This window comes from Papio anubis, unplaced genomic scaffold, assembly GCF_008728515.1.
Source record: "Papio anubis isolate 15944 unplaced genomic scaffold, Panubis1.0 scaffold41, whole genome shotgun sequence".
NCBI classification, from domain to species: domain Eukaryota; kingdom Metazoa; phylum Chordata; class Mammalia; order Primates; family Cercopithecidae; genus Papio; species Papio anubis.
In genome coordinates this window covers 95212-118856 of record NW_022164268.1, presented here as the reverse complement: position 1 = coordinate 118856, position 23645 = coordinate 95212, and the positions used below count along the sequence as shown (strand labels likewise).

The following is a 23645-nucleotide window of genomic DNA, read 5'->3' as shown; positions in this document are numbered from 1 at the left end:
TAATACAGTAATTATTAAAACTGAATTTCCTGGTGAAATACAGATGTAAAAAGAAACCCATTAGTGATGAAGAAAATTTTTTTAAAAGTGAAAAGTCTAAGAAAATAATTTTTCTTAACCATAAAATATAAATTTTGAATAATGTTGAGTGTTTAAATGAGTAGTAACTCTGACCTCAGAGGTGAAGAGGTTCATTTCATGTTTGATATAGAACAAGAAAAAAATTTATTAAAATATTTCAGGATGTGTTCTAGTTAGTACAAAAAAACCAGCATTTATGGGAAAAATTCTGTGCTATGGTAGGTATCAGTGAAGCCTGATTTTATAGCCATTTTCAGTGCCCAAAATATAGAAAAATTTTTAAAATTAAGCTGTGACTGATGTCACTAGATTATCTATATATTGGTTAATTGGCACTGTACATTCAGAATTTAATTTTTTAATTCTCCATTTTTATAGTAAATGATAGCACAATAGGAGAAACTGTTTCTTTTCAATTGGAACTAATTGTGTAAGCAATTCAGCATTTTACAAAAGGCATGACTTTTGTTTTTAATCAAATTGGCAGTTATCATATTCATTTTAGAAACTCAATTTATGTGTTAAAATAGCATTACGTGAAGATTATTTAAAATAGATTTTCTAGGTGTGGCAGGGATGCTCTAACATTATTCATTATTGTTTATTTAATGTATTTTTATGTTCTGTTGATGTCTGTCTTTTTCTTCTGTGATGTAACAATACAATCACATAATGATCTGCACACAACACTGTTACCAGTTTAGTATTTGCAGTGTTAGTTCTGCTAATATAATCAACTATCCAATCTGAGTCAAGCAGTCATGAGTAAGAAACATTTATATCAATTACTATCATTCTAAATGATTACTACTAATAAGCAATATTATTGAAAATGTTTAGGACCATTTCCGCAGTATTTCTGTAATACAGACATGTCTGGTTGATATTTGTCTACTCTATGTATTTTTTCCTACAGGTTAATGTTAAAAGCAGAAAGTTTATGTTACCAGATCTAATGAATTATATAGGTCACAATAAACTCTCTACTAGGCATATAAAAGATCTATTAACCTCAAAAAGTATGTCATTTAAAAAAGAACATAGTCAAGAGAGTCAAGATAACATACTGTGAAAGCTTAAATATTCTATAAGGTGGTCCTTTCTCATTGCTGAGATTACATCTAAGTTTCCATTACTTTCTCTCAGAATTAAGGTTTCTATTGCCAACTTCCATAAAACCTAAAAATAATTACAAAAATTACATCACAAAGACAACCAGGTAATATTACGTTTCTAGCTTCCTATAACCATCTGGAATATTACTAAACTAATTCTCCAATACAGATACACTTTGCATAAGCACACAGAACTATGCCATGAATAATATCCTATTTGTAGTTTGTGACCCAAATATTTCTCTTTTACTTTCTCATTTTTAATAGGGACATAATTTATAATAGTAACAGTTAACCTTTACTGTAATATATGTCCAGCACTATCCTTAGTACTTATGCATATGGACTTGGTAAATTTTAACAGTAATTATAAAGAAAGCATTATTATTATATCCATCACCATTATTAGATGGGGAAACAGAGCCATATAAACCTTAAGTAACTTATCTAAAGTCATACAGGTTTATGTAGTGAAATTCAGATTTGAACACGGGCATCATAGTTTAAGTCCTTGGTGCTAACCATTACTCTATCATGCCTCTTAATATTGCAATAAGAAAATAAAAACTCAATTAGAAAAAAAAGTAATTGACAGTGGTTCATAGTAGGACCATGGGAAACTGGAGACTATATGATTCACTGAAAGAAGCAGATGCTATGCAGTTCCAGCCAACTATTGTCATGTAGAAATGTATTGGGTCAGCATTTCATTTTACCCTATCTATAAGCTAGTAAGTTAGCTGGTAACTATTTCATGATACTGGCAAAAAGAAAAAGAGATTCCTGGGTCAGATACAAATTAACTTTGTTACTCAAAGCACAGCAAGCAATATGGTCAAAAGCATATTTGCATCAGTTCTCTTTTCTTGTCACATTACAATGAGCCCTTGCCCAGATTTAAAGTGAGTGGTTTCTAAATGATGCATACATAGAATTACATACACAAAAGGAAGCTATTCAGTCATTAAAGCTTTGCATTTTATACTACTCTAATTGCATCAATTAAGTGACATTTCCAGAGAGTCATGCTTCATAAATCAATAATTTCAGATTTATTTACAATTAGCAACACTGACAGAGAGGTACATTCTGCTATAAAAGCATTACTTAGATAAGGACTCTGTCTCTAGTAAATACCACTAGTGTGATTGCAATGATGTCTATCATTAACATATTTATAAAGAGCTTTGGTCAGGAAAAAAATCATATGATCATTTCAATATATGCAGAAAAACATTTGACAAAACCCATATCCATTTATAACAAAAGCTTTCTGCAAACTAGGAATAAATAGGAAGTTCCTCAACTTGAAAAATAACATCTACAAAAAACCTATAGATAACCTCATATTTGATGTTGAGACAAGAGATGCTTTTCTCATAAGATCAGGAACAAGCAATGTATGTCTCTTCTCACCACTACTATTCTATATAATAGTATAAGTCCTAGTTAATAAAATACTAAATAGTTAATAAAAAACTAAATAAAGGTATACAAATTGGAAAGGAGAAGTACAATTTTCTTTTTGGAAAATTACATGTTATCTATATAGAAAATTTCAAAGAAACAAAATCCTTCCGGAACTAATAAGCATCCATAGTAGTGTTGCAGGATACAAAATATACACAAAAGTCAGTTGCTTTCCTATATAACAGTAATAAACAATTGAATTTATAAATTAAAACACAATGCCATTTATATTAGCTTGCAAAAATAGAAATATTTACATTTCAACTTGACAAAATAGGTACAAGAGATATATGAGGGAAACTATGAAACATTTATGAAATAAATCAAAGCTATAAACAAAGAAATATTTCAAGTTCATGAATAAAAACACTTTTTTAAGATGCCAAGTCTTCCCAATTTGATCTATAGATACAATGCATTCCCAGTCAAAATCTCAGAAAGTTATCTGGTGGATATCAATAAACATTCTAAAGTTTATATAGAAAGGAAAAAAGATCCAGAATAGTCAACATAATACTAAAGAAGTAGTCAGAGGACTAACACTACCCTACTTGAAGACTAACTATAAAGTATAAAACTACAGTGATCAAGGCAGTGTGGTATCAGCTAAATCGATTAATGGAACAGAATAAGGAGCCCAGAAATAGACCAACACAAATACAGTCAACTGATCTTTGGCAAGGGAACAAATATTTCAGTGGAGACAGGATAATCTTTTCAAAAAAGAAAATGGTTCCAGAAAAAGTGGACATTCACACGAAAAAATACTAAGTATGAACCTAGACAGAGACTTTACATCTTTTACAAAAAGTAACTCAAAATGGATCATAGACCTAAATATAAGATACAAAACCATACAACGTTTAGATAATAATACAGGAGAAAGTCTAGGAGCAAATTTTTGCATTTGCAATGAATATTAGATACAATACTAAAAACAACACAAATGAGCAAAAAATTTGGTAAGTTGCTCTTCATTAAAACTAAAAACTTCTGCTCTGAGAAAAACACTATTAGGAGAATGAAAAGACAAGCCAAAAACTGGAAGAATAAATTTTCAAAACATATACATTTTAAATAAAGGACTTTTATCCAAAATATAAGATTTTTAAAAAAATATAAAATGGGAAAAAGATATGAACAGACACCTCACTAAAGAAGATATACAGATGGCAAATAAGCATATGAGAAGATGCCCAAAATCATATGCCATCAGGGAATTGCAATTTTAAAACAATAAAAAAATGCCAGTACATATCTATCAGAATGGCTAAAATCCAAAACACTGATAATAAAGAACCTTGATGAGGATGTGAATCAACAGGGATTCTTTCATTGCTGATGGAAATGCAAAAGGTACAGCCACTTTAGAAGACAATCTGGCAGTGTCTTATGAAGCTAATATAGTCTTATCATACGATGCAACAATCACACTTGTATTTACTCAAATAAGTTAAAAATTTATATGGACAAAAAACCTGCACATGAATGTTTATAAGAACTTTATTCATAATTTTCAAAATTAGAAACAACCAAGATGCCCTTTAATAGGTGAATGGATAAACTATGGAACATCCATCAAGTGGAGTGTTATTCAGTGATAAAATAAATGCATTATCAAGCTATGGGAAGACATGGGGGAACATACATATTAAGGACAAAAAGCCAGTCTGAAAAAGCTATATACTGTATGACTGTATGATATTCTTGAAAAAGCAAAACTACAGAGATAGTAAAAAGATCATGATTGCCAAGGGGTCAGAGGAAGGGATGGAGGCATGAATAGGTAGAGCATAGAGCTTTTTTAAGGCAGTAAAATTACTAGGTATGATACTGTATGGGAGATACAGGACATTATGTATTTGTAGAAACCCACAGAACTCTACAACACAGAGTAAACACTAATGTAAATTATGGAGTTCATTTAATAATAATGTTTCAATATTGTTTCATCAGTTGTAATAAAACTATCACACTACTGCAAGAATTTAGTAACAGCAGAACCTGGGGGATGTAATATGAAGACTGTGCTTTCAGCAAAATTTTTATGTAAACCAAAAACTGCTCTAAAAAGAACGTCCATTTTTGTAAAAAGGCAAAGAGAACAGTCTGACCAATACAGTGTGTAACACAAAGAATAGAGAATAGTATTAGGTCAGACTATATTAAATTGTCAATATTTAACATTGTTGACCTTCAAAATTCATAATGTCGTATGATTAGTATAATTGAATTGTAGATGAGGTCAGAGAATGTGGATTGATTAGGGGCAAGAATGGAAGAAAAAGCATATTACTTATTTCAGGTAACAGCACTCAGTTTTCACATGCACTACTTATAAAATAGAAATCCACTAAATGTTCTCATGTCATGAACACAGTGTCCTGTCTGAAAATTATTAACGTTGGATTAAAGTTTTCTTCTCCTTTCATGATGTATGTCTTCCAAGATGCTCCTTTCCTTTTCTCTCTCTCTCTCTCATATTGGACTCAATTGTCTGTTGATCCTGGGCTCCTTTGATTTTTATCCCACACCCTTAGGAAACTAAAAGTTGATTAGAAACTCTCCGGGCATGGCTAGGGCTTCTCAGCCTAATCTTGGATGCTGTGGCTCAGCCATTTCATTAGCAAAAACCTCAGTGTTAACACCTTTCAGGTTTTTTTTGCTTCAGGTTTTTTTTTGTTTTTTTTTTTTTTGCTTTTTTTTTGCTTTCAGTTTGTTTTTACTTCTTGTTTTAATTAGGGCTGTTCACCTTCTCAGAGAAGAATTTGCCATTCTTCTCCTGGAGGTTAGAATCCTGGAATGCCAGCCTTCCAGAGGCAAATTGGGAGAAGGCTGGTATTCTCAAGTTGTAATGAGTATTCGTTCACTTATTCCCCAGTTTTTAAAACATGACTCTTCCCCTTTAAATTTTGACAATGTTAAACTTATTTGTTCACAAATAATACTTTTATTTCCTGGGTGATTTTAAAATCATGATTTAAAATCATTTTTTCATTAGCTAAGGATGCTGAAACCCCATTTGATAAAACATAGGGTAGTAAATTCATTGCACTTAGTGTTATGAATTAATATTTACTTTTTTTCTAAAGTTATTATTTTTAAGACTAATTTTCCAAACATAAATTTTCATTTTCTCTCAAACGACATACCTAACATTTTATTTTATTTATTTATTATTATTATTATTATTATGAGACACAGTCTTGCTCTGTTGCCCAGGCTGGAGTGCAGTAGCGCGATCTGGGCTCACTGCAAGCTCCGCCTCCCGAGTTCCCACCATTCTCCTGCCTCAGCCTCCAGAGTAGCTGGGACTACAGGCGCCGGCCACCACGCCTGGCTAATTTTATTTATTTATTTATTTTTTTATTTTTTTTTGTAGAGACGGGGTTTCACTGTGTTAGCCAGGATGGTTTCGATCTCCTGACCTCGTGATCCGCCCGCCTCGGCCTCCCAAAGTGCTGGGATTACAAGCGTGAGCCACCACGCCCGGCCCTAACATTTTAATAAGCTCTCTGATTTAAGTTCAGAACCAACAGAATAAGTAAAAGTGTATGGTTTTTTTTTGTTGTTGTTTTGTTTTGTTTTGTTTTTTGAGACAGAGTCTTACTCTGTCACCTAGGCTGGAGTGCAGTGGTGCACTCTCTGCTCACTGCAACCTCTGCCTCCTGGGTTCAAGTGATTCTCCTGTCTCAGCTTCCAGAGTAGCTGGGATTACAGGCATATGCCACCACGCCTAGATAATTTTTGTATTTTTAGTAGAGATGGGGTTTCACCACGTTGGTCAGGCTGGTCTCGAACGCCTGACCCCAAGTGATCCACCAGCCTTGGCTTCCCAAAGTGCTGGGATTACAGGCATGAGCCACCACGCCCAGCTCCATGCATTGAATCTTAAGATTCTAGGCCTTTTTATTCCACCTAACTGTGTGAAATGAGAGAGATTTGAAGATGAATTTACTTCTTAAAAAATTAGCAGGACAAAATTAGAACAAAAAAGGGAACTTTAGAATATATTATAATTTATATATACCACAAAAGGAAAAGAACCTGTATATGTCCTAAATTAATTTTTTGGAAGCACTTCCTTTACAGTGCTAGTTTAGTTTTCTGCATGCCATAGATGTTCAATAAAATAATAAATTTAGAGAGTATATTAAAGGATAAAATTAAGTATCCTTAAACTCCCAAATTTTATGACTTAAACGCAATCTTCACAAATGTATATAACCAAGAAGTTGCTCAATCTTGATATCTAGTACTTCTAAGTTTAACTTATAACATTTATTCAAACACTAGGATATAGTTTGAACAAATATTTATTTAAAACTCAAATAATGAAAATCTCTAGTAAATTTCTAAAAGTTAGTTTAGTTAGAAAATTAAGAAATCTGAAAATCTGCTTTTCTTATGTACTACTTCTACCAAGTTATTGAGTAGCTTATACATAGGTGGAATTATAAACATTCATTAAATATCTTAAATATAATAAAGTTCAATTAGGGCAAGTTCACATTAAAGAAAATAAATATATAAATACAAAAACATTAAATTCTCAAGAAAACAATTCAGAGTTTTTTTGAAAATGACAATGATGTCAAGGTTAATTAATTAGTTAATTTATTTTTATTTTTGAGACAGAGTCTTGCTCTGTCGCCCAGGCTGGAGTGCAGTGGTAGCATCTCGGCTCACTGCAAGCTCCGCCTCCCGGATTCACGCCATTCTCCTGCGTCAGCCTCCGGAGTAGCTGGGACTACAGGCACCCGCCACCATGTCCAGCTAATTTTTTTGTATTTTTAGTAAAGATGGGGTTTCACCATGTTAGGCAGGATGGTCTCGATCTCCTGACCTTGTGATCCACGTGCCAAGGTTTTTAATAAGATCTTAGGTCTTACTTTTGTCCAATAGGTATCAGATTATGTCAAAAGTTCAGGTCACATATTTCTCTGATCTTTCAGCAGCCAAATGAAATTAGTGGATGTACAGAAATGAATATAGTAAGAATCTTATAGAATAATGAAGAAAATAAAGATTTACTGTTACAGGATAAATTCACAGCAAATTTATTCATTCACCAAATAATCATTAAGTATTTATTATACCAGATTTTCTGTGTAATAAATCAACCAATCTAAGGTCTTTCCTTCACTCTGGAAAGAGATCAGAAAGATATATACATAGCATTTTTAGAAATTAATTTAAAAATAAACGAAAACACTAATCTTTGCAACTAACCTATTTTCTGCTATAGAAATAAAATAATTTTAAACCCTATTTGTTACTTCAGTACTGAGCACTATACTTTCTCACAAAAAAGCCTAAATAACCTTTACGTACGTGCTATCCGAGATGGTTTTACTTGTCTAGTCAACTTTTGGTCACAAAAAAGAAAATAATACAAGACCGAGAGCAAAGCACTTAAGGTTTTAAAAGAAATGATGTAAAACTTTTTGTATTTATAAAAAGCTATTTATCCTTATCTTCCTTCTCATCAAGAAACTAATAAGCATAGTAAATATTTTGCTGTTTATTTTTTATAATAAACGCAATAAATATTTTGACTAAATATAAAACAGTATGTGTCACATGTAGATAAAAGTCATATTTAAAACTGTCATATATACAGGAAGTATCTTTCAGAGATTTACTTCTCTCTCTCACTCTCTCTTAATAGTTTATTTATAATTACAAGGGGACAATGGTGCAATAATTTATCAGGGTTGTGATACTTGCGATTTTGTATACGAAAGCAATTACTAATAACTTTCAAATAAGGAAGTCGATCGACATTTTATATGACTATTAAATGGTGCATTTGCTGGAAAAGTTTTTTCTTCTCTTTGGAAGAAAACAAATGTTAATGAAAATGTAATAACACAAGGCACAATAAAGAGATTGAATGATATCATAATTATAATTGTAGAAATGTTTAGAACCCAACTGTTCATAATAAACAAACTTTAAGAACCATATTTAGTTTTTAATCATTTAATACTGTTTAAGACACAAGTCTCTCAAAAGGAAGTCTTACTTGAAAATTCTTCAGTTTTCATAAAAACAAGTTAGAAAGATAATTAAGATTGACAATTTTTTTACCTTAAAATTTTATAAGCATAGAAATCTCTAAAACAATATATATCTTCTCTCTCCATAATTTTATGTTGCATAAAATCATACAAGGAATTTTCCATTTTTCTTTTGTATTTTAATTGGAAATAATTTTTCTAAACTCCTCACCAATATTTCAGAGTTTAGGGGACTGAAAACTGATTTTACACTTTAAGCATATTTAAATCAATAAAGCAGTTACTGAAGCAATATCACTTTATCTAGACCAGCACTTTTTAAATACAGCTTCCAATAATTAAAGATACAAAAATAGCACTTTACTTTTACAAGGTGAAAACTATCATCACCTTTTCTCTCAGTAAATTAGAGTAATTGATTTTTTTTTTTTTTTTACATTTTACTGACAACAGCTACTCAAAATGACTTATATATTTCAGACTCATCATAATTAAGTTCAGGCTATCATATCAGAGTCAATTATCAAGAAATTAATGTTTTCCAGGACACAAAATGGACTCTCTTACAAAACTGTAGGCCACTGATAACAGGAGGTAGCCAGAAGGAAGCCACTTTTAGTCCTCAGGGCAAAACCAGAAATCTATATGGGCAAGTCAGTACTAATATAGTACAACCAAGAGTAGGCAATAGGTCCTATGTATATAAACCAAGGACCATTCCTGATGTATAATGATTACACAAACTGACGGGGACAATCTGCTCCAAGGTCCAACACTCTTAACCAGTGTTGAGAAAAGCAATCACCTAACATCTCTCTCCATAACATATCTGGCAACCAGCTCACTCTGGAGAAAGAGAGAGTTTAGGTGCTCAAGCTTGTTTAAGCAACCCTGGTTGAATACAGATGGTATTTGTTTAGGTCTGTGGCTGTTAATTTACATGATTCCATTAATATTTCTTCTTTCAACTTCCCCTAAAGCTAAGAAAGAAAGCTGCATTAAGAAAAGAAAGAAAGATAAAGGCAAATAGCAAAACTTGGGACTCTGAAAAACTGTGAGTAGAAGAACACATTATTTTGTTGCCACACCCACTGTTCTTCAAGAGTAGAATTGTTAACCATGCACTTAAACAGGTTGAATCAATCCTCTCAGAAACGACTAGGTCAATATCAGTGACAGAATCCATGAAGATGAAACATTATTGCACCCGAGTATCAATATCCTGTAAGAACGTAATTAGTGTGACTTTTGAAATGGTAGTTAGGAGGCAGGACTAACTTGCAGCTCCCACTTGGATGGACAGAGCAGCATGTGGAAACCTACATTATGAACTTTTTCTCTAAGAACTACCAAAGGAAGGTATCAGGAAAGCCAAGATAATCCACAGACCCTTTGAAGGAGATGGATTACCACTGTAGGCTCCATGGGACAGCTGAGGAACTGTCCCATGGGAGAGTAAGTCAGTTTGCTTTCTTAGCTGGGAGTCTTACAGCCTGGGGCAAGTTCTAAGCCCTGTTCACCAGCTGCCTGGAAATAAACTGTGCTGTTGTGGGGGCATGCTGAAAGTAATACCAGCCTTTTGGGGTACAGGCTGTGTGGGAGCTGGGTGAGGCCTGTGGCTCTCGACTTTCCCCAACTTCCTTGGTGATCTGTGTGATGTAGCAGAAGCAGCCATAATCCCCCTGGGAACATAACTCTATTGGACTGGGATCCACAACTCCACTTCTCACAGCAGAACCAGCAAGCCCCCCCCACCCCTGCCCAAGGAGAGTCTAAGCTCAGACACACCTAACCCTGCCCCCACCTGATGATCTTTCTCTGCCTGCCCTGGTAGCCCAAGAAAAAGGACTTAATCCCTTGAAAGTTCTATGTCCCCACCCACCACCTAACCCTAGGGCAAGCTTGAATCTTCCTATACAACCAAAGCTGATTTGCTCTTGAAAGCACCAACTCCTGGCTGGAGGCAAAATGATACAAAACCAGTGCACATAACAAGGTTTAAGGACCCTCCCAGAGGCCACTTCACTTCCTAGCTACCTTCACCAGGAGTAGGCGTTGCTATCCATGGCTGACAGATATGAAGATGAGTCATATCACAAGATTCTTTGCAGACATCCCCAGTACCAGGCCAGAGCCTGGTAGGTTGACTGTGTGACTAGACCCAGAAGAGAAATAACATGCTCTCAGAAAGCCCCATCCCTAGGGAAAGGAAAGAACACTGCATAAAGGGAGCACCCCATGGGACAAAAAGAAAATCTGAACAGCAGCCCTCAAGTCCCAGGTTTTCCCTCTGATACAGTCTACCAAAATAAGAAGGAACCAGAAAAACAATTCCAGTAATATGGCAAAACAAGGTTCTTCAACACCCCCAAAAGATTACACTAGCTCACCAGCAGTGGATCAAAACCAAGATGAAATTTCTGAATTGCCAGAAAAAGAATTAAGAAGGTTGACCATTAAGCTAATCAAGAAGGCATCAGAGAAAGGTGAAGCTCAGCTTAAAGAAATCAAAAACATGATACAGGATATTAAAACAAACAAACAAACAAAAAACAAAAAAACAAAAAAACAAAACCAAAAACAAAAAACCTCAAGTGAAATAGATAGCACAAATAAAAACCAATCACAACTTCTGGAAATGAAGGACACACATAGAGAATTGCAAAATGCACTGGAAAGTCTCAGCAATAGAATTGAACAAGGAAAAGAAAAAAATTCAGAAATTCAAAGACAAGGCTTTCAAATTAACCCAATCTGAAAAAGACAAAGAAAAAAGAATTTTAAAAAAAATGTACAAAGTCTCCAAGAAGTTTGGGATTATGTTAAACAACCAAACATAACAATAATTGGTATTCCTGAGGAAGAAGAGAAATCTAAAAGTTTAGAAAAGATAATTGAGGGAATAATCAAGGAATTCTTCCCCAGCCTTGATAGAGATCTAAACACTCAACTACAAGAATTAAAAGAACATCTAGGAAATTTATTGCAAAAAGATCATTGCCTAGGCACATAGTTCATCAGGTTATCTAAAGTCAGGGCAAAATAAAAAATTGTAAGAGCTGTGAGGCAAAAGCATCAGGTAACCTAAAAAGGAAAACCTATCATATTAACAGGAAATTTCTAAGCAGAAACCCTACAAGCAAGGAGGGATTGGTGTCCTATCTTTAGCCTCCTTAAAAAAAAAAACAATTATCAGCCAAGAATTTTGTATCCAGTGAAACTAAGCTTCATAAATGAAGGAAAGGTACAATCTTTTTCAGACACACAGATCCTGAGAGAATTTGCCACTACTAAGCCAGCACTACAAGAACTGATACAAGGAGCTCTAAACCTTGAAACAACTCCTTAAAATACACCAAAATAGAATTTCCTTAAAGCATAAATCTCACAGGAGCAATAAAACAATAACATAATGGAAAAAAAAAAAAAAAAAAAGGTATTCAGGCAACAAATAGCATGATGAATAGAATAGTACCTCACATGTCAATACTAACAATGAATGTAAATGGCCTAAATGCTCCACTTAAAAGATACAGAATGGCAGAATGAATAGGAATTCACCAACCAAGTATCTGCTATCTTCAGGAGACGCACCTGACACATAAGGACTCACATAAACTTAAGGTAAAGGGGTAGAAAAAGGTATTCCATGCAAATGGACACCAAAACAAGCAGGAGCAGCTATTCTTATATCAGACAAAACAAACCTTAAAGAAACACGGTTTAAAAAGACATACAGGGAAATTGTATAGTGATAAAAGGACTACTCTAAAAGGAAAATATCACAATCCTAAATATATATGCACTAACACTGGAGCTCCCAAATTTATAAAACAAATACTACTAGATCAAGAAATGAGATAGATGGCAACACAATAATATTGGGGGACTTCAGTACTCCACTGACAGCACTAGACAGGTCATCAAGACAGATGGACTTAAACTATACCATGCATCAAATGAACTTAACAGATATTTATACAACATTCTACCCCAAAATTACAGAATATACATTCTATTCATCAGCACATGGAACATTCTCCAAGACAGACTATATGATAGAACACAAAACAAGTATAAAAAAATCCAAGAAAATCAAATTATAGCAAGTACTCTCTCAGACAACAGTGGGATAAAATTGGAAATATATTCGAAAAGGAACCCTCAAAACCATGCAAATGCATGGAAATTAAATAATCTGCTCCTGAATGATCATTGAGTCAATAATGAAATCAAGATGGAAATTAAAAGACTCTGAACTGAATGATAATAGTGACAAAACCTATCAAAACATCTGGGATACAGCAAAAGTGGTGCTAAAAAGAAAGTTCATAGCATCAAACACCTATATCAAAAAGTCTAAAATAGCACAAACAGACAATCTAAGGTTACACCTCAAGGACCTAGAGAAGTAAGAACAAACAAAACCCAAAGCTAGCAGAAGAAACAAAAGAACAAAATTAGGGCAGAACTAAATGAAACTGAAACAAACAAACAAACAAACAGAAAAGATAAAACAAACAAAAAGCCAGCTCTTTGAAAAGATAAATATAATTGATAGTCCATTAGTCAGATTAATCAAGAAGAGAGAGGATCCAAATAAGCTCAATTAGAAATGAAATGGGAGATATTACAGTCAATACTATAGAAATACAAAAAAAGCATTCAAGGCTGCTATGAACAACTTTACACACATAAAGAGGAGAGGGATAAATTCCTGGAAATATAAGACCCTCCTAGATTAAAACAGAAAAAAATAGAAATGTTGAGCAGACCAGTAACAAGAGGCGAGATTAAAATGGTGCTTAAAAAGTTACGAACAAAAAAAGTCCAGAGGTAGACAGATTCACAGCTGAATTCTACGAGACATTCAAAGCAGAATTAGTGCCAATCTTATTGACACTACTCTAAAAGACAGAGAAAGAGGGAATCCTCCCTAAATCATTCCATGAAACCAGTGTCAACCTAATAGCAAAACCATGAAAGGACATAACAAAAAAAGAAAACCACAGACCAATGTTCCTGATGAACATAAATGCAAAAATCCTAAAAAAAAGAAAAAAAAAAAAAAAAAAAAAAAAACTAGCTAGCCAAACCCCAAAGCATATAAAAAAGATAATCCACCATGATCAAGTGGGTTTCATATCAGGGTTGTAGGAATGGTTTAATATCTGCAAGTCAATATGTGTGATACACCACATAAACAGAATTAAAAACAAAAATCAGATGATCATCTCAATAGATACAGAAAATCATTTGACAAAATCCAGCATTGCTTTGTGATTAAAACCCTCAGCAAAATCGGCATAGAAGGTTAAAACCCTCATAAAATCGGCAAAATCGGCAAAAAACATACCTTAAGGTAATAAAAGCCATTTATGACAAACCCACAGCCAACATTATACTGAATGAGGAAAAGTTGAAAGCATTCTTCCTGAGAACTGGAACAAGACAAGGATGCCCACTTTCCCCACTTCTATTCAACACAGTGCTGGAAGTCCTAGTCAGAGCTATTAGACAAGAGAAAGAAATGTATTTCTTCATTCAAATTGGTAAAGAGGAAGTCAAATTGTTGCCATTCACTGATGAGATGACAGTATACCTAGAAAACCCAAAAAGCTCCTAGAACTGAAAAATGAATTCAGCAAAGTTTCAGGGTACTACATTAATGTAAACAAATCAGTAGTCTGCTATACATCAACACTGATCAAGCTGAGAATCAAATCAAGAACACAACCCCTTTTAAAATATATGCCAAAAAAAACCAAAAAAAAAAAAAAAAAAAACTACTTAGGAATATACCTAACCAAGAAAGTGAAAGATTTCTGCAAGGAAAACTATGAACACTGCTGAAAGTAATCAAAAACATCACAAATGGAAATACATTCCATGCCCATAGATACATAAAACCAACATTGTGAAAATGATCACACTGCCAAAGCAATCTACAAAGTCAGTACAGTTCCCATCAAACTGCATTGTGTGTGGAGACTCCATCATTCTTTATAAAACTAGAAAAAAAAAATCCTAAATTTCATATGAAACCAAAAAAAGAGCCCACATAGCCAAAGCAAGATTAAGCAAAAAGAACAAATCTGGAGGCATTACATTACCCGACTTCAAACTATACTATAAGGCCACAGTCACCAAAACAGCATGTTATGGGCATAAAAATAGGCACACAGACAAATGAAACATAAATGAGAACCCAGAAATAAAGCCAAATACTTACAGTCAATTGATCTCTGACAAAGCAAACAAAAACATGAAGTGTGGAGAGGTCACCCTATTCAACAAATGGTCCTGTAATAAATTGGCAAGCCACACACAGAAGAAAACTGAATCTTCATCTATTACCTTATAGAAAAATCAACTCGAGATGGATCAAAGTCTTGAATCTAAGTCATGAAACCACACAAATTCCAGAAGATAGCATTGGAAAAACCCTTTTAGACACTGGCTTAGGCCAAGACTTCATGACTAAGAACAGAAAAGCAAACACAATAAAAATAGAGATAAATAGGTGGGACTTAACTAAACTAAAAAGTTTCTACACAGCAAAAGAAATAATCAGCAGAGTAAACACACAACCCACAGAGTGGAAGAAAATATTCCCAATCTATACATCTGACAATGGACTAGTATTCAGAATCTACAAGGAACTTAAAACAGGTCAGCAAGACAAAAGAAAACTATCCCATCAAAAAGTGGGCAAAGGACAAGAGTAGAGAGTTCTCAAGAGAAGATATACAAACACGAATAGCCAACAAACATTAAAAAGTGCTCAATAGGCATTGTAATTTTGACTTCAAAAGGCCATTTCACTATTCCATCAGTCCAGCTGCTTCAGGATGATGGGGAACATGGTAAGACTAGTGAACTCCATGAGCATGAGCCCACTGCCACACTTCTTTAGCCATAAAGTGAGTGCCTTGGTCAGAGGCAATGCTGTGTGGAATACCATGACAGTGGATAAGGCATTCTGTAAGTCCACTGATGACAGTCTTGGCAGAAGCATTGCGTGCAGAATAGACAAACACATATCCTGAGTAAGTGTCTATTCCAGCGAGGACAAACCTCTGCCCTTTCAGAAGAGTTCCAATACAACCTGCCACCAGGTAGTTGGCTGATCACCCTGAGGAAAGGGGCTATATTGAGGGCTCAGTGTTAGACTCTGCTGCTGGCAAATTGGGCACTCAGCAGTGGCCAGAGCCAGGTCAGCCTTGGTGAGTGGAAGTCCATGTTCTTGAGCCCATGCATAACCTCCATCACTGCCACCATGGCCACTTTTTTCATGGGCCCATTGGGCAATAACTGAGGTGGCTGGGAAAAGAGACTGAGTGGTGTCCACAGAATGGGTCATACTATCTAATTGATTACTAAACTGCTCTTCTGTTGAGGTGACCCATTGGTGAGCACTCACATGGGATACAAATATCTTCACCTTTTTTGACCACTCAGAGAGGTCCATCCACATACCTCTTCCCCAGATTTCTTTTTTTTTTTTTTTTTTTTGAGACGGAGTCTCGCGCTGTCGCCCAGGCTGGAGTGCAGTGGCCGGATCTCAGCTCACTGCAAGCTCCGCCTCCCGGGTTTACGCCATTCTCCTGCCTCAGCCTCCCGAGTAGCTGGGACTACAGGCGCCCGCCACTTCGCCCGGCTATTTTTTGTATTTCTTAGTAGAGACGGGGTTTCACCGTGTTAGCCAGGATGGTCTCGATCTCCTGACCTCGTGATCCGCCCATCTCGGCCTCCCAAAGTGCTGGGATTACAGGCCCCAGATTTCTTTATCACCAATTTTCTTATGCTTCTTCCAAGTCCCTGACCATCCAGCCAAACCATTGGTTACAGTCCATGAATGAGTATATAATCGCACATCTGGCCATTTCTCCTTCCAGGCAAAGTGCATAACCAGGTGCACTGCTCAAAGTTCTGCCACTGAGAAGAGTTCTCTTCACTGCTGTCCTTCAAGGATGTCCTAGAAAGAGGCTGTAGTGCCACAGTTGTCCACTTTCGGGTGGTGCCTGCTTAAGATGCATCGGTGCAGGCCTGGGGAGAGGAGGCAGTGTGGCATCAGTGGAGACCATGGGCATTTGAGCACTTCTTCATGTAACTTACTTGTGCTTTCAGGACCTGCTCAAGCCTGATCACTTATATGCTACTTTCATTTGATGATGGAATGCTGTTGTGCATGACCCACTTTATGGACAGATGGGTCAGAAAGCACCCAGTTAATGATAGGCAGTTCAGGTTGTGTGGTGACTTGATGACCCATAGTCAAACGTTCAGTTTCCACCAAAGCCCAGTAAGAGGCCAAGAGCTGTCTCTCAAAAGGAAAGTAGGTATCTGCAGATGGCAGGGGCTTGCTTCAAAATCCCAGAGACCTCCTCTGTGATTCACCTATGGGGGACTGCCAAAGGCTCCAGTCACCATCCCTATCTGCTACTGATACCACAACCAATTGGATCTGCTGAGTCACAGGGCCCCAGAGGCAGAGCAGCTTGTACAGTAGCCTGGACCTGTCACGGAGCCTTCTCCTCTACTGGACTCCACTCTAAGATGGCAGCTTTCTGTGTCACTCGACAAATGGGCCAGAGCAACACACCAAAATGAGGAATGTGTTGTCTCCAAAATGCCAATAGGCCTGGTACGCATTGTGCCACTTTCTTGGTTGTAGAAGGGGTGAAATGCAGCAACTTATCCTTCACTTTAGAAGGAATATCTCAACAGATCCCACACCACTGGATCCCTAGAAATTTTACTGAGGGAGAAGGTCCCTGAATTTTAGTCAGATTTATTTCCCATTCTCTGGCATGCAAATGTCTCACCAATAAGTCCAGTGTGTTTCCTACTTCTTGCTCACTGGATCCAATCAGCATAATGACATCAGTGTAATAGACCAGTGTGATATCTTACGGAAGTGAAAAGTGATCAGGGTCTCTCCGAATAACATTATGACACAAAGTCAGAAGTTGATATACCCCTGAGGTAGGACTGTAAAAGTATAATTCTAGCCTTGCCAGCTGAAGGCAAATTGCTTCTGGTGGGCCTTATGGACAGGAATGGAGAAAAAGGCATCTCCTGAGTCAATGGCTGCATAGCAAGTACCAGGAGATGTGTTAATTTGCTCAAATCAATGAAACCACATTGGGTACGGCAGCTGAAATTGGAGTCACCACTTGGTTAAGCTTACAACAATCCACTGTCATTCTCCGAGATCCATATGTCTTCTGCACAGGCCAAATGGGACAGGTGAATGGGGATGTGACGGAACTCACCACCCCTGCATCTTTCATATCCTTGATAGTGGCACTAATCTCTGCAATCGCTCCAGGGATGTAATATTGTTTTTGATTTACTATTTTTCTAGGTAGAGGCAGCTCTTAATGCCTTCCATTTGACCTTTCCCACCATAGTAGCCTTCACCCTACCATTCAGGGAGCCAATGTGGGGGTCCTGCCAGCTGCTAAGTATGTCTATTCCAGTTATGCATTCTGGCACTGGGAAAATCTCCACAAGATGAGTCCAAGAACCCACTGGACCCACTGTAAGTCGGGCCTGAGCTAAAACCCCTTTAATTATCTGACCTCCATAAGCCTCTACTTTAACTGGAGGACCACGATGACATTTTGGGTCCCCTGGAATCAATGTCAGCTCAGAGCCAGTGTCTAGTAGTCTCCAAAATGTCTGATAATTTCCCTTTCCCCAATGCACACTTAACCAGAGGTCTCCATGGGGAAGGACAGAAAAAAAGATTAACAGCATAAATTGTCGGTAGTGTAGTGGGGTCCTCCCTCCAGGGGACCCGGCCTCCCCATCATTCAAGGGGTTCTGGGTCTGTAAACCTGCTCGAGTCTGGAAATTGATTGAGGGGCCATGATTCTGTTTTTATAATTCAAATTAGTCTTTTGTCCATTCGACCTAGAAGGTTTCTGCTTATATAAATTAAGTAGGAATGCAGTAGGCTTCCTGTCAATTTTACTTCTAGGAAAACCATGATTAGTTAGCCAATCCCATAGCTCTACATAAGTCAGACTATTGATGACTGCTGCTTTGTCTCTGCTGTCCGTTACAGTAGTTACGTCCACTTTGCCTTTGACGGTTGAGTGCCACCACTTGGCCCTTGCCACCTTGGGATCCAATTATTCCCATTATATTTAAATTTTGTAGTTGAGTGACGGTGGTTCCCATTGTTAGCTATGACGTATAGAGAAGAGCAATTACAGAGCTCTTCAAAAATGCAGGTACTATCCTCACAAATCCGTTTCACAACACATTGTTCAAGGGATATCTTCTGGGCCCTCCCAGGTGGGATGAGAAGGTCTAGAGTGACTAATCTAGTCCACCTTTCCAATCTCTCTAAGCCTTTGGATCCCTTCCTCTACATCAAACCAAGGGATATCAGACATTTCCTGCTCGCTTACAGTGGGCCATCTTTTAATCCATATTTCAGCTAACCAAGCAAATAAGCTATTAGAACCTTTTTTAACTCCCTGAGCTGCAACATTAAATGCAGAGTCCCCACTTAGTGGGCCCAAATAAATAAATTCAGCCTGATCCAACTCTATGTTCCTTCCAACGTTATCCCACATCCTTAATATCCATTCCCATGCCTGTTCTCCAGATTTCTGTTAAGTTAAAAACCCAAGCAGGTTTTTCAAGTGTAACACACCGCCTCATGGGTCACACTCTCAACCGCACCTCTAGTGACCCGCTGGGACTTTAATCTAGTTATAGGTCTAGAAGCAAATGGAGGCATTAGGGGTAGCTCCTGAAGAGAATCAACATTATCTTGCCTGGCAACAGCCTCACCGGAGGCCACCACTGTTGCCTCAGGCAGTGCAGGGTTTATCTCCTGAGACAAAGGTGGAATGGCTGATGGCAGCATGGGTCAAAGGGGAGATATTGCCACTACTGGGGATGGTGAAGCCGTTTGTTCTGGCAAAAAAAGCTTCATCAGAATTTACAAGCTCAGTGTCCCCAGCTTCATCAGGGTCCTCCCACACATCCCGGTTCAAAGTTGTAGGGTTCCATTCTTTTCCAATCAATGCCCTCACTTTAACAGTAGACACCCGGTGAGGCTGTGCATGCACCTTTCATTGCACGTCAGCCACTTGCATGATAAGAGCTGTGTCTGTTTTTCCACAATTTCAGGTCTTTCTCTGTAGGAGGTAAGACTCTCACTCAGGGCAATCTTAGCAGATTTGAGACTGAGTATCTGATTCTGAAGCTGGGAGTTAGAATCCCTAGATTCATCATTGTCTTTCATCACTCTGTCCACTGAAGTTTGGAGCAACCAAACAGCCTCATTATGTTCCTTGATTCTCCACATATGGTCAAAAGTATTATGCATAGAGTCATAGACTCCTTGCTTCTCACAAGCAGTGAATCAGGAGTGTCAAATGCATTTATTTTGCATAACTCTCTAAACAGTTCATGCCAAGGACTATCAGTGTTCTCCATATTATTAGAAGTAGAGTCTTACCATTTTGGGATCTAATCATATTAAGTAACTAACTCTAGAAACCCCAAAACCAGCAAAAGAACTTGATCCTTAATACTCTACTCTTCTAGAACCACTTGTGTTACCAAAATCTGTATTAGTCAGGGTTCTCTAGAGGGACAGAACTAATAGGATATATATACTATATATAATACATACTATATATATACTATATAGACACACTATATACTATTATATATATTTAGGATATATATAGTATATATATAGTAAATATAGTGTATATATACACTATGTATACTATACTATATATACTATAGTATATATACTATTATATATTTAGTACATATATTTTTATATATTTAGTATAAAGTATATATAGTATATATATTTAGTATACAGTATATATACTATAGAGGTATATATAGTATATATACTGTATATGTAGTATATACACACTATATTGGCTATATAGAGTATATATAGTGTATATATACTATTATGTATACTTAGTATATATAGTATACTAAGTATATATATAAGTATATATATACACTAATATAGTGTATATATAGTATATATATAGTATATATATACTAAATACAGTGGAGGCTCACTGCAACCTCCACCTCCCAAGTTCAAGCAATTCTCGTGCCTTTGCCTCCTAAGCAGCTGGGACAACAGGTGTATGCCACCACACCTGGCTAATTTTTGTATCTTTAGTCGAGACAGGGTTTCGTCATGTCGACCAGGCTGGTCTAGAACTCCAGACCTCAGGTGATCTGCCCACCTCGGCCTCCCAAAGTTCTGGGATTACAGGCGTGAGCCACTGCGCCAAGCCCAGAAATTCTTAAAGTTCTGGGATTACAGGCATTAGCCACTGCACCCAGCCCAGAAACTCTTTATATAGTGTATATATAAATAATAGTATATATATAGTATATTAGTATAGTATATTTGTGTGTGTGTGTGTGTGTGTGTGTATATACACACATATACATAGGGGAATTTATTAAGTATTAACTCACATGATCACAAGGTCCCACAATAGGCTGTCTGCAAACTGAGGAGCAAGGAGAGCCAGTCTGAGTGTCAAAACTGAAGAACTTGGGGTCTAAAGTTTGAGGGTAGAAAGCAACCAGCATGAGAGAAAGATATAGGCTGTGAGGCTAGGCTGGTCTTATCCTTTCACATTTTTCTGCCTGCTTTATATTCTAGCTGTGCTGGCAGCTGATTAGATTATGCCCACCCAGATTAAGGGTGGGTCTGCCTTTCCAAGCCCACTGACTCAAATGTTAATCTCCTTTGGCAGCACCCCCACAGACACACCCAGGATCAATACTTTGAATAGTCTGTATCCTTCAATCCAGTTAAGTTGACACTCAGTATTAACCATCACACCATGAAAGAGTTTATGAACTCCATGTAAAGGATCCATAACATATAATCATCCAAATGATCTTTCTGGATGGAAAGTTATCCTTAAGATACAAAGAGCTTTCTCTATTCTGATACAAGAACTACTTACATAATATGTCTGGATTCCTCTCAACACAACCCAGAGAAGATCATACCTCTGACAGATATCCCAAGGCCTAATACCATAGGCTGAAAATAGATTTTCCCAGACAGAACATAATATGTCTCCTAAAATTTAATGACTTAGGAAGTTCAAAGGAATATCAAGAGTTCTGTCAGAAGAAATGAAGGAAGAGAATTAAAGCAAGGTTGTAGTCCATGGAGAGTCAAAGACCTTTTTAGAATGACAAATGACAGGTAGCTTTTAAACATTCACTTTGGGGTATTAAGTAATGTGCCATGACCTTTACAATTGAAGTGCAAAACCAATTTCTAAAACCGAAAGTTTAAATCACATTTTCAAATAATATAAAATACTGTCTCACAAACATTGAAACTATAGTATAAAACTGAGTTTGTGAAAGGAGAAGTTTAGGCTACATTCTAAAATATATTTCATAGCTACAATTGAAAATTTTCTACAAAGATAATATGAACAGTAGTAATAAACTTAGAAACTGTCATTCAATATTAAAAAGCATATATAATTTAAATCATGCTTTATCATTCCTTATAAGCAATCTATCAAGAAAAAATATGGAAAAAATATCTTAAAATATTTAAAAAAACACTGGGTATTGCTTGATTTGTATTAATATATAACATTATAATTCTGCTCAGGAATCTTTGGTGTCTATAGTTCAGAGGAGAAAAATTAAAACTGTGTATTTTTGATACGCTTTGTGATCTAATACTATCTACATATCTAATATCATTCTATTCATTTTATATTTTAGTAATACTAACAGTAAGCTTGACAAGGATATTCCATTCTCCAGTGCCTCTTTGACTTTGCATATACTGTTTCCTTTGCCTAGAATAAGCCCCATTGGCTTGTCTAAGTAAAAATATTCCCATTACTCTTTTATATTTCATATAAAATACTTTCTGAAGTCTTACTCCCTTTGTCTAACCTAGAAATTCTTTTTTTTTTTTTTTCTCTGAGCTGGAGTTTCACTCTGTCACCCAGGCTGGAGTGCAGTGGCGCTATCTCGGCTCACTGCAACCTCCACCTCCCAAGTTCAAGCGATTCTCGTGCCTCTGCCTCCTAAGCAACTGGGACAACAGGTGCACGCCACCACACCTGGCTAATTTTTCTATCTTTAATCGAGACAGGGTTTTGTCATGTTGACCAGGCTGGTGTAGAACTCCAGACCTCAGGTGGTCTGCCAACCTTGGCCTCCCAAAGTGCTGGGATTGCAGGCGTGAGCCACTGCACCAAACCCAGAAATTCTTTATCATATTGGTACCTTTCACCTGTTAACAAACAATAATTATTATATTATAATTAAAATGCTTATAGTTTCTCCTTAAAAGATTGCTATATATTTGAGAATGGAGATTTTTCATTTTTGGACTCAGAACCTATACCAGACTAGGATCATATTTATAAACTAGAAATAAATGAATATAGCCATGAAACAAAGGTAACAGTAACAATAACTATAACATATGGCCCCACTGTATATCAAGTACTGTAATAAATGCTTTCTTCAGTATATGTTTGCACTACATTTATAGTAGTTTTTATCCTTGTATCTGAGCTATCAAGTGATCAAAGTGCAATTTATACTATTTTCTCTTGATCCAATGAATCTACCTTTTCCTTATAACTGTAGCTTTGAATTTTTCTTTTTATTCGTAAATAGGGGAACTCTTTTTCTAACATAATTTTATGCAAGTATATAATACATGAAGCATAGGAACTGTAGCCCTTCTAATAAAAGCAGATAACGGCAGACTAGACACATATACCCAGCACCCCCTTATCTCCTGCAAGTAGCTTGTAGGAACCAATATAGAGACTAATGCCCTAAAAAATTTGTTCCCATCTCTACTTACTGTCAATCTGTATGTTGAAATCCTAACCCCTAGTGTGATAGTATTAGAAAGCTGGTATTTGTAGATGATTAGGTC

The 23645-nt window shown here is 36.3% G+C and overlaps 2 long non-coding RNA genes across 2 annotated transcripts in view; one reads left to right on the top strand and one right to left on the bottom strand.

Annotated features, from left to right (window-relative positions):
- Positions 1 to 23645, bottom strand: part of LOC116273162 — a 269780-nt gene that overhangs the window by 241034 nt on the left and 5101 nt on the right. The window lies entirely within an intron of this gene.
- LOC116273163 overlaps positions 777 to 23645 on the top strand; it is a 62714-nt gene continuing 39845 nt past the window's right edge. The window contains exons 1-2 of the long non-coding RNA XR_004181626.1: positions 777 to 846; positions 9670 to 9743. This is a non-coding gene — a long non-coding RNA (uncharacterized LOC116273163). The remainder of the gene's footprint in view (positions 847 to 9669; positions 9744 to 23645) is intronic.